Source organism: Schistocerca serialis, chromosome 11 (assembly GCF_023864345.2).
Source record: "Schistocerca serialis cubense isolate TAMUIC-IGC-003099 chromosome 11, iqSchSeri2.2, whole genome shotgun sequence".
Lineage (NCBI taxonomy): Eukaryota > Metazoa > Arthropoda > Insecta > Orthoptera > Acrididae > Schistocerca > Schistocerca serialis.
In genome coordinates, this window is record NC_064648.1 from 53,552,475 (window position 1) to 53,569,948 (window position 17,474).

At 41.5% G+C, this 17,474-nt stretch overlaps 1 protein-coding gene across 2 annotated transcripts in view; it reads left to right on the top strand.

Annotated features, from left to right (window-relative positions):
* The first annotated feature begins 13,384 nt into the window (after positions 1-13,384).
* The window catches only part of LOC126427303 (speckle-type POZ protein-like), a 54,842-nt gene continuing 50,752 nt past the window's right edge, over positions 13,385-17,474 (top strand). The window contains exon 1 of one of the 2 annotated variants that reach the window (XM_050089608.1): positions 13,385-13,447. The gene's annotated coding sequence lies outside the window, so the exon portion shown is untranslated. The remainder of the gene's footprint in view (positions 13,448-17,474) is intronic. The other variant, XM_050089610.1, reaches the window with a different exon arrangement.

The window sequence follows — 17,474 nt, forward strand, 5'->3', positions numbered from 1 at the left end:
GTATTTGAATACGCTTGCCTATACCAGTTACTTCGGAGTCTCAGTGTATATATGATCTGCTTTTGTCGAACATGAGAAACCACTTATCATGTTTTCCAACACTGTTATTCGTTCACAAAGAAAAAGGACTATTTATAGTAAACCACTTATACTCACTTGGCAGGATTTTAGATTTTGAAGTTACTCCATATAACAGATAAATTATGCGATATCAGAGCACGATGATTCATCAAATAATTGTAAGTAATGCATATTCAGATGTGGTAGACAGATTTGATTCTTAACTGGTAGAAATGAGGCAGCAAATAAACAAGCTTGAACACGATTTTCGTACATTCTTGTTAGATTATCCTCCACCGAAGGAAAAGTTGTTCGTCAGTGTAGAATGGCTTCTTGAGTCATAGTAGGTTCCTCATAGAGCTGTAGCAGCAATTCTATTCCGTAGATTCAACATAATGTCATGGAACGAGAGGCTGCACCTAAACAATTAACATCATGTAAAGATCTTCAGTGTCCTCCCCTATATGTATGGGCATAGTGTGCTATGGGTGCATGGTTTAACTAATTTTGTTTTCTTATTTACAGGTGATCTTGTGCAGTATTGCCTGATGGAAACGTCTCAACAGGCATATATATCTATTTTCAATACGTTTTTCACCAAGTTCCATGAGCAAGTAAACGTGTCAGAATTGGAATGTTCGCTGATTGTTAGTTCAACCGAGCAGTAATGTTTGAAACGCCGCATTATTGAGGTACAGAAATGCATTCTTAACTGAAAATGCCAAGCCATCTGTAGAAATAAATGAAGCATGTGTATGACAACCATGTCATTCTTTTTGCTATAGAAGCCCCTGTATGCTAGGGTAATCATATAGTATCCAGTAAGAGTGGGTGGAAGAAACATCCCCTTCAGAAGGACTTCATTGTAACTGATTGGTTTAGTACTATTTTGCAAAAACAGAATGACAAGAATGGGGTACTACTGCCAGGCAGTATCAGGCCTGTTACCGATGGGCATTTTGACTATGGACAGACAAACAATCTCATGTCCATCCTAGTGTCTCCATATGCTGTGCGCTTCGAGAACTTACATACTTTTCGAAAACACTGTTCCAGCCAAAATATAAGGTAATTCAGGAAATACTTCCAGGTGTTTACAGTATTACTTATAAGACTTTAATCCAAAGTGACGATGCTCTATCAACTGAAGGAGTAAAACCTGATACAGTGCTCATATTTGACGATGTTCCAGTGGAAATTCGAGATCAGACAGGGAAATACATTTGTTTTTTTGGCCATAGAGGTCTTGATGCCTTCTGCCTAAGCCAGACGCGTTCTAAGATCCAAAAGCAACTGCTAACAGATAATGTAAACCTTATTATTGCTTTCAGACAGGATAACATCTATTTAAAGCATATTTATCAGGCATATGTAGGAACTGAAATGACATTCAATGAATTTACAAGTTTATGCACAGATTTCTTGAATCATTCACAGTATAGCTTTCTAGTTATCAGCAGATTGCGGTGATTGAATGGTAGTCAATACCTCAGAAACTTAAAGATTTTTTTAAAGGAAATGGCATGTGTATATATAGTGAAACGACCACGTAATTAGATCATTGTTCTTTATGGTATGAACAATCAGTCTGAGAGGGAAAGGCAGAACATACTGACGCGAAAAACCAGACGGTCGTTAATAGTATTAAATGTCATACTACTAGGTTTGATGCGCTCAACAAAAGTAACAAGGAATTAAATACATCTTCTCAAACCATTCTGAGGTTAATCAATGGATTAACTGTAAAGGCTGATGTAGAAGAAAAGAAGACAGTTGCACAGGTTACTGTAATTGAAAAGAAGGAGAATGGGAGTGTATATGAGCTCTATACTTCTCCTAATACTGTTTAGTAAATAGTAACACGTCGACAAAACATGAGGTCGTTGAACAGTGTAGGGCTATCTGAGAGAAACTGCGATGCTGAGGTTAGGGCTTCTGAGAAGAGACCAGTCACTCAGAGACACGTTTAGACCTGTCATAGTCTCTTGAACGACTTTAGAGGGCTAAAGAAGAGATAGAAGAAGAGTCTATTCGTAATTTCACTTAACATTACGGCAGCAGAGAGATAGATAGAACTTATGGTGTAAGGTAGGAAAAAACATATAACCAGGTATTCAACCTATAAATTTAATAAAGAACGCAATACAGATTAGTGACAGAGATTTCGAAAGATCACCTGGTTTACTGTATCTAATATTCTTAAAATCTACAAAATTAGATAGCTATTCACCAAAGTTATCGAAAATTGTGGTCCGATATTATGTATGATGGAAATATATAACAAAACTAGTGGAGTAGGAGCAAAGTGCACCAACATTTCGAAATACAAAATTATTATGCAACATGCATTAGCGAGCGTACTTGACAGTGGCATTATCAACGTTCAGAATTAGAAAATTAGCAACAGATCTCCCCAATATCTCTATTGTAACGACCCCAACGAAAAATTCAGTGGTAATTGCTGCTCACATATCGGCTGCAGCTGGGAATACTGCACATTCGAATGAAATCGTTTCAGTAATTTCACAGCTTGGAGAAAGACCTACCATTCAGTAATAGCCGAAATAGTTATTCAGGAGGTGGATAAAACAGCGTGCATGGGACTACAACGTTCACAGGTTATAATTCGAGATGTGTGTGACTTATGGTTAGTGGATCTTGTAGTTACAGGTTAATATTCGCAAGAGGATAAAGATTCAAATGCATTTTAATGGTTATTGATATGTACTTGACATTTCCCTGGGCTCCACCTGTGAAGACAAAGGTGGGGGAGGCAGTTACGCAGATCTTTGAACAACCGTTGCGGATAGCGACCAACCGCTTCACTTATAATCTTGACATAGGTCGTGGTGGCGTGTTCTATAGTCTTTATTTCAACATGATAAAGGAGTCACATGCAGTATAAAGCACTGGTACTTGACGTTCTCTCAGATGAAAACATGTATTGTGGAATGTTTGAACAATTTGATAAAAGTGAGGAAGTGGACGCGTTTTAACCATCGTGGTTCTTATAAATGAAATGATATTCTTACACAAATCACTGATATGTATAACCAGCCGGTCGAAAGGATAATCAAAAGGTAGTTTCTGAGATGCATTGAAGAAACCCTAGAACTTACATCTTAAAGCATCGGTGTGACAATTAAACTGTAAGTACTTTTTACACAAAAATATTACATTTCCCTCATGGAAAGGTGTCATAAGGCGACAGAGTAAAGTGGCTGTTTTCAAATGGATTGGATTCCATCCATCGAAAAGCAGTTGGGTGGATGCAGCTGGTTTCCTACACAACAAAGCATGCAAATCTCAAACAACTACTGTGGACCTGGAAACAAGCTTGAGAAATGACTTGCGCATGGTGACAAGGGAATGAATCGCTTAGATCTCGTCTGCAGATGTCATGACATAGCGTACACAACAATTAAGGATCTCGCAGGATGTAACACTGCAGATCATATATTAGCCAACGAAGCCAAATAAATAGCTGCGCTATCAATAGACAAAACAATCTGTTCAAAATTTAAAATGGGTATGAAGTTCAATCGTAATTTGGTTATGAATGCAGCTCATCATCTGCTGGAGAATAAGAATGTTAAGGAGAAGAAGGGCACATCAGGATGTTTAAGAACCCATTTAGTTATCTCGATGGCAGCTCAGAGATCGTCAAAATGAAACAGATTAAACTGTCTAGTGCATTACCACAGCCAAGCATATCAGTTGGAATCCTTCTGTTTATTATCCAGCCTTGGTCCGGCAGTGTGGCAGCAACCAGGGCAGACAAAAATGCAGACAATGGGCGACAGCAGCTTAACGAACCAAAAGCCACAGGGAACTGATGGAATCTGTGGTCATTAGGAAACTACTACATTTAAAACCGTACAGGAAAGGTCTTCGATTGTTCGTGAAAAAACGCAAAAATTATTACCAATACCGCAAAGCAGTCCACTTACAAATATAGACACATTTCAATTCCTCAGTTAATTCTTCTATTCCAAGATTTCATGGAGTGTTGATGTGGAATACACTAACCAGGACTCAGTGGCAATCTAGTGAATGTGGAACTGTGTGCTGTGGGAGGAACTGGATCTCATTGGGTGGCGTATGTTAGAAGAAGAACCCTAATAGTGTCTGTTACTTTGAATCATTCGGCGATTTACGACCTCCACAAGAATTGCGCTGCTACTTTGCTGGCAACCATACATTTCACAATTTTCAATGCTACAAAAAGTGTAGTAATTATGTCTCATGTTCATCCTGACAAGTATAATGAGGGTATAAAAACAGTAATGGTGCACACCTGTTCATCAGTTGAGCTTTAGGAGTGATATGAAGCACCATGACTCTAAATGGTCGTATTGTCGGTACCAAGCGTGAATTACTTCACACCAATCGGAGTAAAGAAAGACGATTGGAGTGTCGCGCTGATAGGCTTACAAGCGAACAACACTATTTCTTGTATCAAAGCGTGAAACTGAATTCAACATCTGAGAAGTGACAAAGTTGTGGAAGTACCTCACAGCACATACGACCTTGATGATTTAAATGAATATTTAAAACGGGCAGACTTACATGCAAGCGTCAACATGTTTAAAAATGAAATAAGACTGACCAAGCATGTAACAAACGTACAAACGAAAATTCTATAGGATTGCTGCTAAGTTTCTCAAAGGATAACATTCTGCAGAACGATCCGAATAAATTTGAAGAGTCACCTCATTCGGTGAATATACTACTGGTTGACACAATTCGAGTAGAGTGCAATATTACTATGAATTCATTTCTCAACAAGAAACCGATTCACACAATGCACCAATCTTTCCCTACGGTCAATCCATGATGTTAATTGTGGAGACACCAAGCAATGAGATTTACCTCCCAGTGAGTGTTCACATGTTACACCATCTTGAGTCTAGGACTGTGGACCGGAGAGACCGTCTCGTCGATTTTCGAGGTGTAGGAAAACGTGATGCTCCTTCATTTGAAGCAGGTTGGGCACATGGTATAAAAGCAGCACACACAGCCAACAGCACTTCAATTTATAATCTAAGAACTACTGTTAACCTCAAAGAACCCTCAGATGCTTAAATTACTAGGACTGAAAACACAAAAGAATAACTGATTCGAGTTACACTTGGAGACTGAATCTTGCTTACCTACACCTGCAGTATGGTGGGGTACCGTGATCCCATCCTTTTCGTGAAACAGTGTATATCTGATCTGGAACGGGAACTTTCCAAGACCTTAAATGATCTGCCGTATTCTGCCATTAAGTGCAGTGCTACAATATGCTGAGAGTTCGCTCTCCCACATAAAGAGTGTATATTGAAGAACGTCTTTATACAAAAATGAGGTGATTTTGGCTGGATATCACGGGGTATCTCAGTTGCTAAGTGGTTCGTTGATTTTATTCTCTGAGTTTCAGCAAATGGATGCAGGTAAAGCTCACTGTAATGTTCTGTGTTTGGACGTTCATGTACATGTGTTTGCTCCGATGTGTGGGGGTCCTTGCATATCTGTCGTCCAGATGGGTGCAGCTAAAAAAAACAGGGCGTTATTAACGACAAAAATAACAATTACTCCCTTCTGTGGTCACTTAGGTTCGTGAAAGAAACTATCAGAAACGCACACAGTGAGTGGGAAAATACCATGTGGGTATGAGAGGGTGTTATAAACGTATGGTATTGACTTCCCACGAAACTTCAGGACATCTGTAAATTTGAGAGGCAGAGTCCCCATATATCTATGCATGACCATAGCCAGAAGGAACGCAAGTCAGCTGGTTATGGTGTTAGACACAAAGCAGATGGTCCCCTTTACCTAACGGAAGCCGCTGGTGGACGTGCAAAACATGCAGATTTGTTATTAATCTCTGTGTGTGAGAAACAATACTAATGCTGGATCAAAAGTATGTTCCACTTTATCTCCTCCAAAATATCGCAACTTAGGGGTATGTGACTTTTTTTTCTAAATGCCTGAATTCGTTTGAAAAGAGCGAATGATTAAATTTCTTTTATCTCGTTCTATGATTAAAAACTGTTAGGTCCTTAGACTACCAGTTTCGATCTGTCATGACCATCTTCAGAGCTGCAGCAAAAAATGTGAAAAACACAATTACAACTATTGACCAACAAAATAGAGTATAGCGGAAAGTGCTACTGACACACATGTGGAAAGCACGCACTTAAAACACGACGAGGCACACATGTTTTAAAACACATCATAAAGCAATAAAGCCACAGTGGCATCGTCAAACGATAAACACAAAATCAGCTTAGCATCGTTGCACGTATTTAAAATATAGTATATAAAAGGCCATATTGTTGGCAGTGTAGTCTTGTTAACAGCGCTACTCTTGACAACAAACTGTGTACAGTAGCCACAAAAAGTTTGTCACAAGTTCATTAGATGTCACTATAGCAAGCCTACTCATATTCGTCAGATACATAATAGTACAATACGAAATAAAAGAATAATACAATAGGTGGAGTCTATAGTTGGCTATACAAGTGTGTAAGTTATTACAATTATAAAATACAACAGATTAAAGTGTGACTACAGTTAAATGCAGATTGTTAAGAACATAATAGTTAAGAGACAATATATAACTCTGATAAGCTCTTGTGGTGATTTTATATAAAAATATAATGACATACCCAAGAACATGAAAATAACAGAGAGGCATCAAAGGATAAAATAAATAGAGAAACAAGCCAAATTTATGAAACGACAGACTGCAGTAAGTAATCAGTGCCCTTTGTTGGTGTCGCCATCAGAATGCTGCTAAGGAGAGAAGTGGCCAGAGGAACTTAACCACCAGAGGGTGTCTCGTAGTCTTTAACACTCCCTCCCAAGAACAGAACACCTCACCAGTCAATTAGTCGGATCATCTAGTTAATACAATATTTTGTATCCCGCCTGGAAGGCGTCGCGTGTGTACGAGCAGGAAAAGGTGAAAATCTCTCGGTACTACAGTCTGAATTAAAATCATCTTTACTTTAGCAACAAGAGTAATACATAACTTTGCCCTGAGGTGCGAAGCTGAAGTGAAGTGTCCCGGCCGTCTGCTCTTCATCAAATGGGCTGAGTCTACAGTGGTGCTCGTAGAGCTGAAGTGAGCCTGCTAGAGAGCGCTGTCATCGTTGTCTGTCGTAGTGCCAATTTAACTGGAAGCTACGCCGTGGCATCCTAGCTATCGATACCACAAAATATATGAACAGAAAAGGTATATTTAAACATGAGGGTGATACGCTTAACGTAAAAAATGAAATAAATATGTAATGCACTGCATACTAGGTAAACGTAAAGGCAGGATGTATATAAGAGAAGTACAACGACTAAAGTAGGACATTGTCAAACAAAGCAAAGTAGGCATTGGGTACAAAATCACTGTGCCCATTGAGTACCATTGCTGGCTCTCGTTTTCTCGCTTCATAAATTTTAAGTTCTTCTATCAAGTCTCAATAGTCCCTACTGTATGATCAGTTTCTGGTCAGTTCAATTCCAAAGTCGTTTTGTTACATGACTGTGAATGCTCCTTAAACTTCAAATTAAAAGTGTGTCCGGTTTCGCCGACATAATATTTATCGTAATTGAAAAGCCACGATCGCTTCAATCGTTTATTAGATGACCGGTTCCAGCACTCTGAAGGTGCCATATTTTATGCAAAAGAACGACCATGAGAGCAGTTTTTTATTATTTTTTATTGGTTGTGACAATTATTTTATCAGATGGTCTGCCTCGTATGCCATGATGTCCATATGGTTTTATAAATGTTAATCCACGTTTCAGGTATGTGGTTCTGTAATAATTTTAATGTATATAGTTAACCCATGTAAGCCCTCCCTCAAACGTGTTGTTATACCTTCACAGATCTGATGATGGCACCTTCAGAGTATCATCTAATAAACGATTGAAGCGATCGTGGCTTTTCAATTACGATAAATATTATGTCGGCGAAACCGGACCCACTTTTAATTTGAGGTTTAAGGAGCATTCACAGTCATGTAACAAAACGGCTTTGGAATTGAACTGACCAGAAACTGATCATACAGTAGGGACTATTGAGACTTGATAGACGAACTTGAAATTTATGAAGCGAGAAAACGAGAGCCAGCAATGGTACTCAATGGGCACAGTGATTTTGTATCCAATGCCTACTTTGCTTTGTTTGACAATGATGGCACCTTCAGAGTGCTGAAACCGGTCGGTCATCTAATAAACGATTCAATCGATCGTGGCTTTTCAATTATTTTAAAAACAGAGTAATCGCCCCACGACACACGATGTGTTATATATATATATATATATATATATATATATATATATATATATATATATATATATATATATAGAAATCACAGTTACTACAATCAGTCCTGCCTTCTTCAGAGTCATCAAATTTCTCATACACACTTATCGGTTTATGTTTCACTTTAAGTTTTTGGTATGTTGCTAATTTGAAAGCCACATCCAGCATTAGATTTCCAAACGTTTCTCCATTTGCTGGGACATATTTTCACTGGAATGGGATTCATTATTTCTTTATTAGCTCTATTTTCTGAGTGAGTAAGCGTTTGCCTGATGTTTATTTTTTTGTTTTTTCAGCCCATTGTAAGAGCATATGACATTATTTACAGAAAAGCCATTAGCTATTGGAATTTCGGTTAAAATTCTTAGTTCTTTACGTATTTCACTCTTGGTAAAGGTTGGTGATAGAGCCAGTGAATCACTCATGTAAAGAAGGCATTTTTATATCGTGAAGGATGGCGTAAACTGGTGTTAATGATACTAGCTGTTATGTAGGTTTCCTGAAACTCAAAAATTTGTGTTTGTTGTCCACTTTCTTATCAGGAAGTCAACGAAGTTTCCTTTTTTGGTGCATGTTTCCTATTACTTGGAAAAATGCGTGAATCTCATGAGTGCCACCCTCTATTAGTAGTGAAATCTTATCAACATACTGTTTATAATAAATGGTGTTTTTCCTTTAGCTGTAGCAACTTGACAAAATTTGTTGTTTTTGAGAACTGAATCGCATTGTACAGAACGTACACAGTATATGTACTGCCATTAAATTTAGTACATTGAGTTGCGGCACTGTCTGGTCAGGAAGTACCAAAGGGCTAGTACATTCTGTGAATGAAACATCAGGCGTTGTTGTCATTAATTATAGAGGCGCAGAAGTACCTTGAGTGTAAACATTGTCAGGCATTGTCAAGGCATATTGTGTGTTCTGATGTTATCTACATTATTCATAGAATTCGAAAATACTATTTTGTCAACCAACTTGAGTAAAAATTAAAATAATTTTTTGCCTTACATAAAACCAGCAATGACGAGTAGAGTCGCTCAGTGACCATACTGCCACAGAAACAGAAGATGACAGACCGGGTCACTGCCACAGAAACGGAAGACGACAGACAGAAGGCGAAATGTAGGGCAACCATAAATGAATCATTCATTTCCAGAATTCTAAGTTTTCGGAAATATTACATGTACCAATATGATTGGATGGCATTGCGAATTTAGCGCCTTGGCAAAATGCCGACAAGGCAAAGGAAGACTTTTCGTGTGTTGGAACATGCGAGGTATTTGACCAAATGTGGTAGCTGCAACCGTGGAGGGGGGGTGAGCGAGAGTCCAAGGAAGTCAATAGCTGCCGCAAGGCGCGAACTGTAAACATGGCAGCAAAGTGTGTGGAAGACCACGCGTCGGCAGTTACAGTTAAAAGCGGAAGGTTACAGCTGGTGCCTGCAGATTCGCGCCCCAATGGAGGGACTAGTTGAGGATGGACATTTCGCCTCCATGCTGATATTCAGCGACGAAGCAACTAAGACTTATATGAAAAAGTTTATCTCCGCAATGTGAGAGTGCGGTGTACTGAAAATCCGCATGAAATGGCCTCATAAAAGACATCCGCCGAGGGTTAATGTTTTCTGTGCAGTGTCACAGACAAAGCTGAATGGGCCATTTTTATTCTGTGAGGGAAGTATGGCAGGTACCTCTCACTTCGATATGTAGCAGTTGCGGTTGTTTGCGCAACTGATTCCGGATTCCAGGAATTTCATCTCCCAACACGACACCCCTCCCTTATGGGTTCATCGATGCCTGTCGCTACCCAAATGACGAACTTTTGCGTCGCTGGATTGGCTGTAGGGGTGGAAGATGACGTCGCTCTGTTCCTTTGGACCTCCAGGTCGCCTTCTGACTTTTGTCCTTAGGGGGTTCATCAGTGGACTGTGTTTTCGTACCGCCACTGCCAAGAACACTGGAACAGCTGAGAGAACCCGTCAATGTTCCTGTGCTGACCACTGGGAGGATGTCGCTGCATAAGTTACGGAACGATCTTGACCACCGCTTGGGCGTGTTTCGTGTCACCACAGGGGCACTCATTGAACGTTCGTGGAGTGAAAAGTGCCATCTTGGTTAGTTCACCACTGTGTTCACGCGTCGACCGTATTTGTACACGCGATACTTCGCAAAATGTGGCTATCTGAAAACAAATTAATATTTTACAGTATTTTCAGAAGTTATCTTACAGTGGAACCTCATAATACGGTTCCTCGTTTCAGTCTTCGCACTAACGCCGAAATGGTAGATGTAAAGTGGTTGCGGAATATAGGTTCATCTAAAAATCCACAACGGTTAGAAGGAGTCGGGACCGGATGATGTACCTGCAATGTTCTACAGGGACTGCGAGGGAGAACTGGCTCCCGTCCCAGCAGCATTTCACCGCAGGCCGCTGGAGCAATGAGTGGTACCAAGCGACTGAAAAATTCTCATCACTGGCGTTTTCAAGAGAGGTCAAGGGACAAATTAAAACGACAAGTCTGAGAGGAAACGCCGCCGACGACGTGACGAAATTCGACGTTCACTGGCGTTTGTCTGGAACCGCTTTATGCCCTTTATCGGCGCTCCGTGTCGACATTCTGAACACTACGTGACAGCCGAAGCGGCAAACACACGGGCCGCACCCGCGTCTCGTGTCTGCCGACACACAGAGTGCAGCAGGGCTGGCGTGTGTGGGCGTTGCTCTGCTGACTGAGGGAAAGAGGTCTGCGGCGCGGCTACCCTGTCACTGTTTAGTCTCCGTATGTCGTTAGTCCTCTGGAGGAAAGCTCTTTGCAATGGTACAGGAAAGCTATGAAGCTCCAGCGAAAAATTAGTCTGTGTCATACTTCGGCAGCTGTAACTATTAAATAAAATGCTGAATACGTAGGCAAATCTAGTTACAGCAAGTACTGTTCTACTTACAGTTTATCAAAATATGCCCTCGACCTTCATGCCTTCTTTCTTTTGTCGTGTAAATTTTGCTAACTCCAAACAAACAAGTAAACTGCCAAGTCACAGACGTAATTTTAGTCTCCTTATTTATCAATTTCAAATGGCAATTTTTCTTTGTATTTTCCTATTATGAAAATTAGTACTAAATATTTTTACACATTCCGCCTGCGCAAATTAATTATTACCTCTTTCTACTTTGTTACATCATTAAAATATGCAAATGATCATTAGCGACTAGATAAACGTAAAACATGCCAATTGTATCCGTGGACAGTTACTCTCTAATGCGGCTAAAAGAGAATTAGTATCATCTTTGTAACCTCTATTTTCGTAGGTGTCTTTAAACAAATTTTAAATTTTTTTTCTATGGGACTCGAGATTAATTATGAAAAGTCTGTTTACTTGAAATGAGAATGAGAGAGGTGATTTTTAATTTTTTATTGATCAAATCTTCATTTGAGGTTTATTATCTTTATAGCAGTTTATCGTAGGCTGAGTACCAACAAAGCTAATTACTGAAACCAACAACGATAGTGAATAACAATGAAAAATGCAAAGAAACATCCTAGGCGCGTCCTGTTTGCCCACGGCCTAACAGGTACCGCCACATCCTCATACACCACGGCGAGGCCCGGATTTCTGAGTACGAGAGGAACTGCTGGGAGAGAACGCATGACCCCTTCCGTGGGTCCAGTAGTCAGGACTCAGCAGCCGACTCGTCGGTCAAACACTGCCTCAACATGTGCAGACACCACCCAGGAGGTCTTGAAACAGGTGTGGCAGTGTCTGTTCTCACAGTACGAGATGAAATAGCCAGTCTTTACATGACGAATGGCGTAGTTTTTTTATAAGTTGTTGCAAAACTTTATCAACAAAGTTTTTCTCGAACGAAACTTTTCAGACAGGACTGAACAAAAGGATTCGACGTCAACAGTTTCGTGTGGTGATCAACAGCGTTAATCTTACTGTAGTTAGTTTGAAGTGGCAGAGATTAAACTTGATATTCGACCCTAAGGTAACTGCAGCTTGCAGGGATTACGTTATGGTATACCGATATTGTTGCGTTGTAAGTAATCGTGCAGGTAACTTGAATGTTTGGTGGATTTTTTTTCCTTGGACCTAAGTTTCAATACAAAGTCAGCAAATGTGGCACCAAATCACCGCTAGTATAAAACCGAATCTACATCTACATCCATACTCCGAAAGCCATCTGACGATGTGTGGCGGAGGGTACCTTGAGTACCTGTATCGGTTGTCCCTTCTATACGGCGACTGCTCAGTGTATTCTGCCTCATCCAATCACAGCACAGATAACGCCCTCTTGTTACAAAGTTTTATAAGTAACCAGTGCCAAACTTACGTTTACTGCAGATACTGCTGCCACGAAATAAACGTTTCGGCCATTTTAGTTGTCACAGCACAAGGGAGCAGACAGAAAAATTTAACCTGTACTAATTAATTACTGTGTTTACTTGTGACCTATCAGATTCTCTGTAAGACTGAAATCAAGACAACTATGGAAAATAGAAGCGGCGACCATTTCGAATTAAAAGGACGTGTAATGCTGGAAGTGCAGCTAAAGTGTTTAAGGATACGTTCTGAACCTATGATTCGTTGGAGGCTTGCGATCGTATGCGGTTTACACACATGGCTCTGTGTAGATAATTTCTGTATTGACCAAAAAGAGAGATGGACTGTGCAAAACATCGTTTGCGTTAAAGTGCAAAGCAGGGCCTCAGGTGCTTTCGATCCGTCGTGTTGTTACTGAAGAATGCTGAGCGGAAGTAGAGGCAAGCGGAGGACGGAATTATGTATTCGGATTTCAGCGTTCTGTCCCAGGAAGCGTTGCGTGTGTTTGCTTCTTGGAAAATAAATAACTACACGAAGCGAGGTCAGGGCTTGCAGCGTTCGTTGCGTGCGGTAGGGGTGGGGGGAGGGGAGGGATCACGTGATGTCAGAGCCGCTGCCCCACCACAGTGGCTGGCTAGGCGGCGCTCATTTGCTTCCCCCGTATGATAGCGGGGCACCGGCGCAGTTCTGACGGAGCAGCCAGACGGGTGAGAGCGTGCGAAGCAGTCCCGCACCTCGGCGAGGATACCAGAGAGAGGTAAGGCGGGCAGCTGGCCTCTGCTGGATTACTTGTAAGCTGCGGATCCTGTTCTGTACGCTTTACTGTGGTCTGCCGCGTAACTCGCGACAGAGCAACGCCAACGAACTACTCTTGTCTAATACATTGTCTTACTTCAAAAAATTAGGATCGATACGATCAAAGGGATGGCGAATAGTGTGATAAACTAGCGTGTCGAGTTTTTAATAATTTATTAATCATTATTTATCGCCTTGTTACAGTCGTTTAACCACTGATAACTTGAGCGAGATTAACGTGGAACGAACGGAATATAGCGCCACATTCAGTCGGGTAGTGTTTCGATGTGCCAGTGTAGATTCCAAGAGAATTCTCGTAACCCGAAAGCCACGCGTTCCTAATTACGTCACTGCAACGAAATGACGCAAGTATGGGAAAACCATCAAAGTCAGCACTTGGGACAGAGTGAGTTTTAGTGCGACGCGGCGTCTTCCAGCACTGATTCCAGCAGCCGTGGCTGTCTGTAATGCTGGACCGCCAGCCCGCAAGCCGAGGGCGATTGCAGTTTGCCCATCTAGCGGCTTGCATGGCTGACAGAAATTTACTTTTCAATATTTCGCCTACTTTGGCCGACTTTAAACTTCTAAAATGTTGTCGTAATGTACTCATTCAGAGGTGTAATCTGACTCGAAGAGCTTCACACGGTAAGAAAAGTATCACAGTTGGAAACTCGGCTTGTCACGAGATAACGTAACGCACTGCGCTGAAATACGCTGACGTCATTCAGCCAGTATTTCAGAACAAGGGCAGTCAGCGGCTCGCAACAAACTCCAGACGACATTTCAAATACTTGAGAAAATTTTCGCTGATCTCCCCCCGCCACACACACACACACACACACACACACACACACACACACACACACAGACACACGTGAACTAGCACATTTTCATGCAGTCAGCTTAGGTATCAGACATAACGTTTTAATGTATTAGTACAAACTGTATTCGCAACATAGTTTGCAGACGGTATCCCCACACGTCATACAAAGTATTTGCAAAATTATATGATCGTACGACACACACGCGCCAGGAGATATTAAGTCTCAAACATTTAGCCGCGAGAAAAACTTGCTTTTGTTTAAAAATGAGTGCAAACTGGTCAGACTATTGAAGCCTGTGTTTCAGAATGAGAGCACTTGGCGACTTAGAACACACGTTGAGAATAATTCCAAGCCGTTCCTTAACTTCTCGCTTACATGCTCAACGTCGGATACTACACACGTTAACTCATCTACGAAGTAACCGGTCGTCGGAAGCTGTTTTGTGCGTGGGCTTTCCGAAACCTACAGTCAACTCGCGAATCAGAACTCGTGGCGCCATGCCGACATGCTTCTGGCGATGAAACGCAGCTCTCGCGTTCATTTCAGTATTTTACAATTTTATGGAATTACCGTTGTGATGCACGTGCGCTTTCCCCAATATCCTGGTTAGACTGAGGCGAAGATTTGCTTAGTAGTTGGCGAATTCTTTCGAAGTTATTGAAATGATTGTCGTTCGATAATAAAGCGCATACGAAAGGTTTTATTTCATGTTCTGTGACGTCACGTCTCGTGTTTTGAGATTTGCCGATGAAAGGGAAGCGATCACACGCTAGTGTTTATAACACCGTCATTTATCAACTTCTTTATCTGACGTTCAAATGACACAATTAAAGTGCAGCGTAAATTTTTATGTGCAGTATATAACGACGGCAGAATTTAGATTCAATTTGTGCCATTTCCAATGCAATAATTGGGAGAATCGAGGTAGATATGTTATTAGTTTCCGACAGAGGACTGAATCACGCTAAAATTACATTTGTGGAGGCATTTGCTAATTATATTAGACTGAAACCTATAGTAAATACTTCTTTTAGCCACATACTGTTACAGAAGCCTTATCCGTAATTGATGGTAAGTCACTGACGTCAGATTTACCGACACTTTAGCATGACAAGGTACTGAAAATGTGTATCAGTTACACTGCACATCGTCATAAAACGCAAATTTGAGTTCAAAAATATAAAATTTTCAATTTCGACTTCGCAGATGGGTAGATCAACACAGCGACTGCCCATTTCGCTCCCCTCATCCAGTCCCCTCGCAACACAGGACGCTCGATGTCACGGAAAACTGACTGTCCTCACACGTGAGGGACAGGATGATTTGATAAGTTGCACGAATTTTGCTAATAATAAGCAACCCGAAATCGGTGCTCTAAATGTTTTTCACTTCTGTGACAATGAACTGCGTGCAGTGGTTTCAGTATCCATACTCGCCTGTCGCGACATATGCAATGCAATTGATGTACCGTATTAAAGCCCTGTCCAAAACGTCTCGTGTGTAGCCAGATTAGTTGTGCAGAATTGTCGGATGAACAGTAACTCTAGCCAAAACTTTCATAAAGATATTTAATCGCGAATGTGTGGTATCCGCGCTTTGAGACACACCACGATTGCCCATAATAATGGAGTAAGATCACTAGTGTGGCTTAGGAATGTGTGCATTGTTTCTGGGTGCTTTTCATTCTTGCGGTGTTTTGTCCATCAGCAAAATATTCCATAGTGTGGTGTCTCACATGGCACTTGGGCTGGCTGTAAATGTGACTCACGTGGAGGCGGTGGCGGGGTATCGCCATGACGCGTTGCTGACGGCACCCCGCGTGGGAAGTAACGCTACTGTACCACGGGGTGATCACAGTGTGACGTTCAGATACTCGCAGAGGTCCAGTGTGGACTGCACCTTATGTATGGCAGCGAAACACGGTGTACTAGTGCGCCTATGCGGAACAGATTTACACTGGAAAGAAATTGTTTCCAATGTTGGCGACCAAGTACTGCTATGGATGAATGAAAGACGTATAGAAATTTTTCCATGTGTAATGGATTGGGAACGGAACGTGGGCAGGAGGGGTCAAACAAGTAAGAAAGGCAGAATGTTGAACTTGTTATTAACCGCCACTTGCTCAATTTGTTCAGAATGAGCACCAGAGACTTCGGCGAGATGTTGCACAGCGACAGATTCGCACCTGGTACCCAAAATTGGAACTAATTTTATTTCGGTGCAAACGGGTTTCGCATTAACGCGTTAGCATATCTGCCAAGTTTCGTTGCCATACGATAACTACAGACCCCAGTGCACCTCCGCGAGTAGCTGCATTTTACTTACGACCACCCAGTACTGCCATGTCTTCGCTGCTTTGGCACATATTTTACGCATGTTAGATTTCGAAGAGTGTTTTATGTCCGTTTTGATGTCGTCATGGATTGAAATATAGTAGCAATCGGCATGTTCAGTATTGGGCACCGTTCGTCCCTAGTGCAGAGGTACGTTTACACCTGTGTAACTTCCCGCGTGCGCGAGACGCACGCAGCCTTTGCACGGAGAGGCATCGGTGCAGCCAGCCTCTCACGCCTCTGACACGTGAGCACGGGCCACCGCGGGAGTCTCCACACGTCCCACACGAATACAGACCGGGCTGCTCCGTCCACGGTTGTGTTTCGTTTGCTGTTTTACTGCGTCTTACTTCTAAGTTCCCGTTTTGCGTGTGCTTTCAGATTTTCCTTAACCCATTGCCCGAGTGGCCTAAAAAGTGACAAATGGATGTGAAGAAAATATTGTCGTGCATACTTACGACGCTAGTAGCTATTGGTAACATCCAGTACGGGTTCTGAATATCATGAATAACCCAGTTGAACTTTTTACTGCTAATGTTACAACTAACCGTGTTTTCCAATGCAGTGGAAACGCACATCGATTACTAATGGCCTTCTGAATAATATTCACGTTGATTCGACACACACTATAGTGGAAATAATAGTGCACTGAAGCTCTCGCTAAATTCTCGGAAACAAACATCAGAAACTAGGCTGTAGTAGAAGTATAAACATTATAACTTAAGTACACGAGTCATCTACGAGTATGATATTTAGCACTCCGTCTTCAGACCACGAGTGGCCCACCGGGACCATCCGACCGCCGTGTCATCCTCGATGGAAGATGCGGATA